We start from the raw sequence: 10,724 nt of genomic DNA on the forward strand, positions 1-10,724 counted from the left end.
ACTTAGTGCACATGTTTGGGATCAGTCATCTCCCAGAGATTGACTGGTCTGATACAGGGTTACATAACCAGACGGAGCTTACATAATGAAAGTGCTCAAAGATTTTGTTTTGTACAGATTGATTATATATTCATGAGATTTGTAATATTATTTTGACATTTTGAGCAAGTCGTTATTGATGCATGTTGAACAAAAATAAGAAGGAAAGAGGGAGAGTATAAAAAAGGACGAGGAGAGAGGAGGAGATGAGCAAGGGATAGCATTCCTGGGTCACCAGTCCAGGAGAATGGCAGGTGTTTCCACTGGCGTCTAAATCTCCAGGGAACATAACCTGAGAGAACATGACCTCGGTACCCCCCCCCATCACCTATACAAACACACCCACACTCTACACCCTGCTGCTTGGGAAATGGGACACAGAGGACAGAGGAAGAGGGAGATGAAGACAGGGACAGAAGAGAACAGGGTTAGAGACAGGACCTGGGACAGGGAGAGAAGGCTGTAGTCCTCACTACTCTCCCAGTAGAAGTTAGTCTTGTTAAAGACCAGGGATTTACTGGCCTTTAATGAGGTTATGGAGCTGGTTTGGTTTAAACAGCCAGGGCTGTCAGGGATTCTGGACACCTTCTGTGATTTGTGATTGAGGTGGAGGTGGGAGGGCGTATTTTGTCTGGAGGTGTGTAACATACTGTACAGCCCCAGCTACTGGGTCCTCTCAGGCTGTGGTGTAGTAGTAAAAGTAACAGAAGTAGCCCCATGCTGAAGGCAAGTGACTGAAATTGTACATTGTTGCGTGTGGTTGTCAAGAAGGAGGCACACCAAAAGAGAAGCAGATATGCGCTGCATATACTGCCAATGTGCACACATGTCCCAGTTCCAGATTGTGTGGAGTTCAAACCCGCTGAAAGTGGAAGAGACCCAGCTGTGAGTCCCCTCTTCATAGAGGACATGAAACACATGGCTGGGATGTCTTCCTTTGGGTGGGAGGACTGTATGTGTGTGTGGCAGGGGGCGGGGGTCCTGTTATTGCTGGATGTAGCTACAGAGTAACTACATGGCAAAGGGGGGCTGGGGGAGTAGGATGTCCTGCTAAGGGAGATACAAAACATGAATTAGGGACCCACTTTTGAGGATTCTTCTGAGGTATTTCTTCTCATAAATGTTCCAATGGTAAGTCAGCGACTGTCTGGTTCAGTCAGGATCAAACCTGTTTGGTTTCGATCTGGATCGCTGTGCATTGTGTGGCTGTGTATGGGGGCCTGTGGGGCAGTCTGTAGTGTGTTTTGGCGCCACTTCTGTAATGAGTTTGCTGAAAGATTGGATAACCCCCTCACCCTCACCCTATGTCAGTGTCCCTTGGAGGCTGGTTTAAGCTCCTGTGGAAGCCGAGGCTGGGAGAGGAGGAGGAGGAGGGGCTCCTTGTATGTGGGGTCGTGACCTTTCACCTGCTACTGGTGACCCTGCCTGCTGTGAGGTTGCATTTGGGAGCTGGGGCATGAAGGAGAGGAGAGAGGGGAGGAGAGGACAGAGGGGAGGAGAGGACAGAGGGGAGGAGAGGACAGAGGGGAGGAGAGGACAGAGGGGAGGAGAGGACAGAGGGGAGGAGAGGACAGAGGGGAGGAGAGGACAGAGGGGAGGAGAGGACAGAGGGGAGGAGAGGACAGAGGGGAGGAGAGGACAGAGGGGAGGAGAGGACAGAGGACAAGACAGTTGGGCAGCAGAGGAGAGGATGTGGAGGGGTGAGGAGAGAGAGAGATGAGGGGTAAGGAGAGAGATGGATGAGGAGAGAGAGAGATGAGGGGTGAGGAGAGAGATGGATGAGGGGTAAGGAGAGAGATGGATGAGGGGTGAGGAGAGAGATGGATGAGGGGTGAGGAGAGAGATGGATGAGGGGTGAGGAGAGAGATGGATGAGGGGTGAGGAGAGAGATGGATGAGGGGTGAGGAGAGAGATGGATGAGGGGTGAGGAGAGAGATGGATGAGGGGTGAGGAGAGAGATGGATGAGGGGTGAGGAGAGGATGTGGAGGGGTAAGGAGAGAGATGGATGAGGGGTGAGGAGAGTGGCATGAAAGGGGAAGGAGAGGAAGAACAGGGAGGATGGACCACAGCACAGACAACAGTGTTGACACTTTGAGGCAGCAACACAATGTGAATGTTTGCTGATATGCTGGGTTTTGGGACCGGTGTGTGTCTGTCTGGAAGCGGATGTGTGTGTGTTCTTAGTGAGAGGATGGATGGCTGTCATATCATTTTGTCCTTGCAGCTCAGAAAAGCCTCCGACACCTTCCTTCTGGAGCCCTGTCAGACAGATCGGAGTGTTTTCCGTTCCAGCTGCTTGACCTCTCCTGCTTACCGAAGAGGAAGTGATCTGGGCCAACAGCAAGACGCTGGCTGTGTCCGAAACCCAGACTTTTCCTTTCTACTTGGAGTCGATACTGCAGTTGCCCTTACATGGTACACGCTGTTGCATGCAGTATGCATACAACAAACATAACACTATTTTATCTTCTCAGCAGTTGATGCCTTTTCCACTGCACAAAGAGTTGTGGGTCGGATAAGACTGAAAAGCATCCTGCTTGCATACTGCAAAATGCTACTTTATCTAATACAACATCCTGGTATTTTCAAAATACTGTATTAAACATGCTATGTATTGGGACATACTAAATCTTTTTTTCTTTCTAAATAACTGTAAGAGAAATGGTATTGTAGCGTATTGAAACTCTGCAGCGGAACTGTCCTGCCGGCATCACAATCAGACAGTCTCTCCCACAGTGTCTCATAGAGAACCTCCCCCTCTCGGTCTGGCCTTCCTGAAACATGCAAACCAGGGCCTGGGACTGGAGAACCACATTCAAAACCTGGCCTTTCCCATTATGCAAAGCAACGTTCCAGTCCCTCTGGGTTTGGCCCGGCATGGTGCTTTGGTCTCACCAGGTAGAAAGCAAGGATCATTTTGGAACGATGCAGTGCCCGTTGGGTCCATCCGGCTGGGACATGATGGTAGATTTCTGTGTGTATGTCAGACTGAGCCCTTGATTAGAGGACATCTGCTGATGTTTCCTGTTGTAGTTCACAAAACAGACGCGTTGTCATCTGTCCCACACGTGTAGATATTTTTGGTTGAAGGACAGTGAACTGAAAGGCATCCCCATATGTTTCCTGAGGTGTGGATGTGTATGAACCAGTGAGTGTGGATGTCCAGCCCTCATTTTCATGTCCCAGACTCTGGAACTGGAGGGGGGCAGGCATGGACCTGTTCCAAACCGCACATTGATATTTTGGGATTGTTGTGTACGAGTGAAGCAGCGCCTCAGGCAGATCCCTCCTCCTCCTCCTCCTCCTCCTCCTCCTCCTCATCCAGGAAAAAAATCTCCCAGCACTTCCTTTAGGAGCCTAAATGATTTTTGGTTGCTGTGGTGAGGAATGTGCCCGGGAGACATGACTTTTTGTAAATAGCTGAAGTGTTTATGTTGTCCCAACTAGTCAGGGCAAATCATTGTTCATCGGAGAACACAAAGCTTATGTACAGAATGGATTCCGGTAATGGTTTAGACGTGTGTTTGTCCTTGCAGCATTTATTAGGAGGTGCTCTGTCCCCTGTCGTGGTTGCAGAATCTCAGGTAGTAGTGTAGGTTTAATGTTTAATGTTCACCAATTAAACATATTGGTGACTCAGAAATCAGTTATCTTCCAGTGGGCTGACCGGAGCTGTATCTACACCCTGGATGAAAACACCCTGGATTAGAAACACTCTGGATGTCAAACACTCTGTTTTGACAATATGTGAGACACACCCTGGTGGATAGCAATATCCTGAATATATGCAACATCCTGACCAATGTTTTGCAATTTGAAGAGGACTGGAGAGGTGGCTTCAAATGCATCCGATTTTAAAGTGGGACATGACTGAAAAAAGTTTGAAAACCATGACCAGCTTTGTCATGAAGCCACAGTACACACAGACAGCTGGAGCTGACCACAGCTTTTAAAAGAATGTTAACTTGCACCACAGTAACTGAAATCCAGGGGTGGATTGATGGCTTTCAGAGTCGTCTGGGGTGTAGTTCACAGTGATGAAGATATTTTAGCTGTGACAGGTCAGTGCCCCAACAATTTGATCCAGATTGATGATGAATTGACCGTGTCACCTCAAGGCCTATATTCAGATAGTCCACATAGAAAACCTTGACCTGAACTCTATATACATACACTCGCACGCACACACACACACACTCTTGAGACACAGCCTATTGTCAGTGTACATGCTTGAGTGTGTGTGTTAAATTATGCTGTATGTGTACGATGCTGTACAATAGGTGTGTGTACGCCTGTTTTGTGTATTTGGTTTTTTGTGAGTGTACATTCACACACATGATGTTTGTGTGTGTGCGTTTATGGTTCCAGGCAAGGGCTGAGAGCTGGACCTCTGAGGTCATAAGAGTGGTGAAAGGACTCTCCTGACTGTGAAGTATGGTTTGGGCTTTTATAGTGACATTTAGTTCTGTGTATGTGTGCCTTTTTGTGTAAAGTGTGTGTGTGCATGCGCATGTGTGTATGGATGTACTCTTTGGTAAACTGGAAAGTGTGTGTTTTCTGCTCTGTACCAACTACCACTTATGACACTTAAGAAGGATCTACAGTAAAAACATGTTTGGCTAAATGACATGGTTGGCGAGGGAGAGGGAAAGTTGGCCCCCCGATTTCATGCCTCACATGGTTACCTTTGAGAATGCTTTAATACATACCTTCACTATTACACAAACACTTATCCTGTAGGGCAAGTGGAAGGTTGGGAAGGGAGGTGTGCTTCCACCTGTGAAGTATACACTCTTTAATGTATAAACTATTGTGTGTCTGTGAGTGTCCGTGTGTGTGTGTGCATGTGTGTCAATTCAGGCATGCTGGGTAAAACAGGGGTGTGTCTTTGCCTCATCTCCCATTACAGCGGTGGCGCCCAGTTTGTCGTGGCCGTGTAAACTCAACACTGAAAGATCAGAGGTCATCACAGGGTGAGACTGAAATATCTTGGATATTATATCCTAATATCTGGGAGAAGCGTCTATGCTAGGATGGGGGAAGCACCTGGGACATGTAATGTTACCAACAGGCTACAGTATACAGGATGGCATTGTCTATCTATTTTGGCATTGTGTGTGTGTGCGTGAATGTTTGTGTGACTGTATACAGAACTGTTTGTGTAACTTGCTAGCTAACAGGGTTTGAGCTTAGAACTGTGTGTACTGTAGCTAACAGGGTTGAGGCTCTCTCACACACACACACACACACACATTCTCTCTCTCACACACGCACACGCATTCTCTCTCTCTCACACACACACAAAGATTAGGTTGTCTGCAGGCCTATCGTGTTTTGTGCTTGGAGTGGCCAGGGGAAGTGTCTAGGTAAATCACTGAGATTCAATGTGGCCAGTGACAAGCATGGCCAGTGTTCTACAGAGGGGCCCCATGCATATGGGCCATGGGCTGAGGGCACCTGGGGGTTGGGAGGAGTGAGGCCCAGGGCCTCTCCAGGGGCTCTCCAGTGAGGCTAATAAAGAAGTCACAAAACACTGTCCTATGTGGACCTCACACACACACACCAAACACGGCCATGTGTGATCCAGTTCCCCCGACACTGCTCACTGGAAAGCTGTGTGTGTTTGTGTGAGTTCAAAGCCTCACATTCACCCATCTCAGTTCATCCTTTCTCTCCTAGCCTCCAGCAGATGGTCAGGGTGGCAGGGTGCGTTCAGGACTGACATTACAGGCTTACACTTAAAACTGTTAGCACCTGGCACAGAGGACAGGGGTTTAACCCCCCTGTGGATGTGTGTGTTTCTGGCATTTTGGCGCAGACAACCAGGGTTTAACTTATCTCTGTGTGTGTGTTTACTGTGATTGTAAAGCAATAGGATTTGACACAGCAGCTTAAACCAATTAAAGGTCTCATTGAGGTCTGTGCTGTTCAGATGTCTGGCCCTCAATAGAACCTGTGCCTATTGTGTGTGTGTCTGTGTGTATTCATCCGTCAATCCATCCAGTAATCCATCCCAGAAGGAATTTGTCAAAAACTTTTGTTTTTCACAAGATAAATGATCTCATATTTGCTAACTCCCTGCAGGGTTTAGGGTCCCTCACTGGCCCATTATGTTTATCCAGAGCAGTTTTATAGCTCTTTAATGATGCTGATATGACCCTGAGAGAACTCCAAAATGGGGGTTAACATCCCACCACACAGACCTGGCAGTGCCAGTGATTTCCAATGATGACCAGTGGTTCCCACGTTTCATATTTCTAACCTGACCAGTTGGAGCTTATCACAGACTGGAATGTGTGCTGTTCTTGTCTTGTGCAGGGAAGCTTCTTTGGAACTGTTGGACAGACAGGGGAAATGTGTGGGCGGAGCTAGTAAGGGGATCTTGACCCTCTGATTGGTGTAGGCATACAATGTCAATCATCAGTTGTTTCATTCCAATGAGAAAGTCCTTATCATTTGAATGGTATGAATGTATAGCCGCACACACACACACACCTCTCTACACAGCATGTTCTCTTGGTCTTGAGGTGGCTGGCGTCTCTTACTCTGGGGTTTATTTTGTCTACAAGCTCCAAATTATCTCGCCTATTTATGGTAACGTGTCATTTTAATGCACATGTGGAAAGGCTTGCCAAGAGAAAGGGGAAAGAAAGGCAGGAAAGAAGAAAGGCTTCAAAACGGGAACAAAAATAAACACTGGGGGTTTGAGTTCTGTAACTGACAAATTCATTTTAGAGAGCCTGTAACCAGCCCCGTTTCTCCTCCTGTTCTCAGTCCTTTTGCTGAGTGTTGTTCAGCTAGAGGTTAACTACTTAACTAGAGACAGGCTACTGGATGGTAGCAGCTGAACCTATGCAAAACTAAGGACTGTACCAAACAGAACCATCCCCCTGGGTCAGACCAGTGGGGGAGGGGTTGAAGCCCACTGCACATCCACCCATCTCACATAGTTCAAGCTCTACCCATGGTTCTCTTCTAGTTTAGTCTGAAGTTGTACAAATCCTCTCGGTGCAGTGTCATGATGGAAACAAATAGGAGGACGTGCGGTGTGTCGTTTTTTTGCTGCTGAACAAAGTGAGAGACACTTCGAAATGTGTGTTGCTGGGCTTCAAGTTGCTATAGGTATGTCTGCAGTGTGTTTGTGGTTTGTGTGTGGCTGGATTTTCCCTGGAGGGGAGCGAGAAGTGGTGCTGTCCATGCTGCCCACTCCAACAAAAGTATCGCCTATAGACAAGGCACTAACATAAAACTAATTTATTTCACTGACAGAAAAGAAAGGAAGGAACCCCTCCCCCCTTCCCTTTCTACCCCCCCCCCCCCCTCCCTCTCCCACTCAGCAGCTGTTCCTCTCACTTTCCGTCCTCAATGGCTTTGTTTTATTGTGTTTGGCTGGTTGGGGAACCCCCCGCCCCCCACCCAGAGAGGGAGGGGGACCGGGCCTCCTGTAAGGTGGAGGGGTGCTGGGGTTTTTACACCCCAGACAAGGCGAGAAGAGGAGGGAGAGAGGGGTGATGTGTACACACGGCAAACAGTTGCAGGGTGTCTCTTCACCTGTAACACCTGTCCATGTGTCACTGCCCAACTGAAAACACATTCCACCTCATCATTAAAACCTTGTTTGTGAACAGACAGGGTTGTGATATGATCTGACACATACAGTATTTCACGTTGGATTTTGTGCATCAGTATTGTATTGTAAACAAGACAGTTTTCCAGTGTGTGACATGTAAACCAGGAAATGTCACCTCCCACGTGTGTGTGTGTGTGTGTGTCGGGGGTGGGGGGTGATTGTGAGACTTGGTCCCTGGCGTTTGCTGGGTGTCCCAATGTTTTTCTAACTGCTCTGCTCTCCAGGTTGTTCCGGTGTTTATGGAAACAGGAACTCATGAATTCTGTTAGTGCTTAAACTGGAACTGTTACCCCCCTATTACCTCAGTTGATAACCAATGTTTGACTTTATCCGAAAATATAAACTCCATCCTGGTCTTTAAAGAAGATAAATGTAGCCCATAGTTATCCCATTACTTTTCCCCTTTAAAGCTAAAACACACACAAACAACTGTCATTTTGGTACAAGTTTTCGAGACAGAGAAAGACAGGATAATTTTTTGGGGGAATCAAGGACAGGAAATAAACAGGGTTTATTTGTGGCGTTGACAAACGGCCATTTCCTGTCTGGGGGAAACAGAAGCATGTAGGGAGGTAGAGCTGCAGTGGGCTGTGGTGAGGCTGTGCCAGCTGACTGCTGGAAGCTGTAATGAAGAGTCTACCCTCCAATCACTGTTGTCTGGGGCGCTGAAGGTAGGAGGTAGGAAAGGCCCCAGGGGAGGGGGGTGTGTGTATCTGTGTGTATGTCTGTGCGCAGGCATACGTAGGTACAGTACTGTATGTTGCTTTGTTTTTCTTGTGCCCTTAACAACAGCTGCTCCAGAATCTGACCACTGGTCCCAGACCTGTTGGTCGGGTCAACTGTTGGTCTACAATTTACAGTAGATAGGCTGTCTAATCCCAACCCTAGTGATTCAGACTACCAGTTATTTACCAGTTAGCGGGGTGGGGTGAGGAGAGAGGAGGCCAGCTGCATGTCCCACAGATTCACCCCCTATGGAGGGGGTGGGGGGGAGTGTGCAAGGGGTGATAACTGTGTTGTTTACCCCTGGAGGGCAATTTTGGGCAGCTCCCCTCTCACAGGAAATGACACAGAGGTTAGAGTGGGTGGGGGGGGATTTTTAGTTGACTGGAATGGAGTGTTTTGAATGTGTGTGTCAGCTTGAACGAGATGGATAGTTTTAGAGAGAGAAAGGGATCTAAGAGATGGGGAAAGAGCGAGAGAGGAAGAGGGAGCTAGAAGGAAAGGGAGGAAAGGAAAGGAGAGAGAGGACAGTTGGTATGTCAGTGTAACAGGTGCCACAGTCAGAGTTTGGCTATGTGACTGTGGACAATAGCTGGAGATGTGTCTGAATGCTGGCTTGTGTCTGGCTGCTGCCCTGCTCTTTGTACTGCAAGACCCCAACAGATGTGTTCAGCAAGAGCCAGAAAAGAAAGAGGAGAGAGCTGGTGAGGGAGATGGTCACTGTGTATGTGTGTGTGTGTGGTCAGTGATGTGGCCATTGTGCCCTTGGTCCTCAGCAGATGTTGCCTGAACAATGAACTGGGTAAATGAAAGGAAGTGGCATATAAATAGCCTCTTACGTGTGTGTGTGCGTGTGTTCGTGCACGCACGCAGTTCCTGTGCTACAGTAATGAATGTGTTCAGGAAGTTCCATGCAGTAAGTGTCTTGCAGTTACAGCATTCTAGAACGGAGCTTAAATTCCTAGTAGATGACATGTCCATGCACAGTTATCAGTATTCAGAAGCCTATACCACACCGTCAGTGTTCTAGCGGGGCAGTTAGAAGCAGTTCTAGTGGGGCAGTTCGGAGATGTTTGTTCTAGTAGGGCAAGAGGGCAGTTGAGAGTAGTAGGAGGTTGATGTTTGAGTCCTCTCCAAGCACTGTGTATGTCTGGTCTTCATGAGCAGTAAAGACCAGACAGGATCTAGCATCTAAATCACACGCCGGTGAGCTCGCAAGGAACAAAGCTAAATATAAAGCATTCCTTCTTCCTCCCTCCCTCTCTCTCTCTCCTATTTGCCAATCTCCACCCTGCACTATCCCTGTCCATGGGTATCCAGGCCACATATAGTGCCACACATACCCACCCACATACCAACGCAAGGGCACACGCATGCCAGTTCCTAACACACGTGCACATGACCGAAATGTGCAGAATGCCAACCATGCATCCCATTACTCCCTCCCTCCCTCCCTCCCTCCCTCCCTCCCTCCCTCCCTCCCTCCCTCCCTCCCTCCCTCCCTCCCTCCCTCCCTCCCTCCCTCCCTCCCTCCTTCCCCGCTCACACAAACACCCATACATATGTGCACACACTTTCTCACTCCATCTCTGTCTCTCTGTGGTTATCAGCTTATTGCACTGTCAGGGGAGGCTGCTTCAAGTGAAAGCTGCTCTTTGTTGCGGTGCCAAAGTATCTGCGGGTTTCGAAACGTTTTCAGACGATTATCTTGACACGCTGCCAGGTTCAGACACCAATGGAAGAGTAAACAAAAACACACATTTGGAAGAGGTCACATGGTTGGGTCTGTTTGGGGGAACCCATTTATAGTGTTGCATTGTGCAGTGGGATCTGTCTGATTCTGATCAATAACAGAGGCCTATGTCAGTCAGAGAGGCCCGTATCAGTCAAATAGACTTCTCCATTTGCATCTTAGTAAGAGAGCTGAAGAGGTCTATGCCAGTCAGAGCCAAGATGGGCCTGCCTCTGATAGCTATGTTATTGATCCCTGAGAGATGAAAGCTCTCTACAGATCTCCTGACCTGGTAGAAACAATTGAGTAGTGTCATTGACTAAATACAAATCACATTGTTGACTGAAGCATGGTTGATTTTGCACGTTTGGGAGCATAAACTAAAGCTTTAGATCACAGTTTCTGTGACCCAGAATGACGTTCCCAATAGTAGTCCAAGGTCTGTTCCTCCGTTGGTTAAATCTCTCTCGCTCTCTCTCGCTCTCTCTCGCTCTCTCGCTCTCTCTCGCTCTCTCTCGCTCTCTGTCGCTCTCTCTCGCTCTCTCTCGCTCTCTCTCTCTCTCTTTTACAGCGCTACTTGTCCTAGATCCTGAATTCTG

Source organism: Osmerus mordax, chromosome 8, assembly GCF_038355195.1.
Source record: "Osmerus mordax isolate fOsmMor3 chromosome 8, fOsmMor3.pri, whole genome shotgun sequence".
NCBI classification, from domain to species: Eukaryota; Metazoa; Chordata; class Actinopteri; order Osmeriformes; family Osmeridae; genus Osmerus; species Osmerus mordax.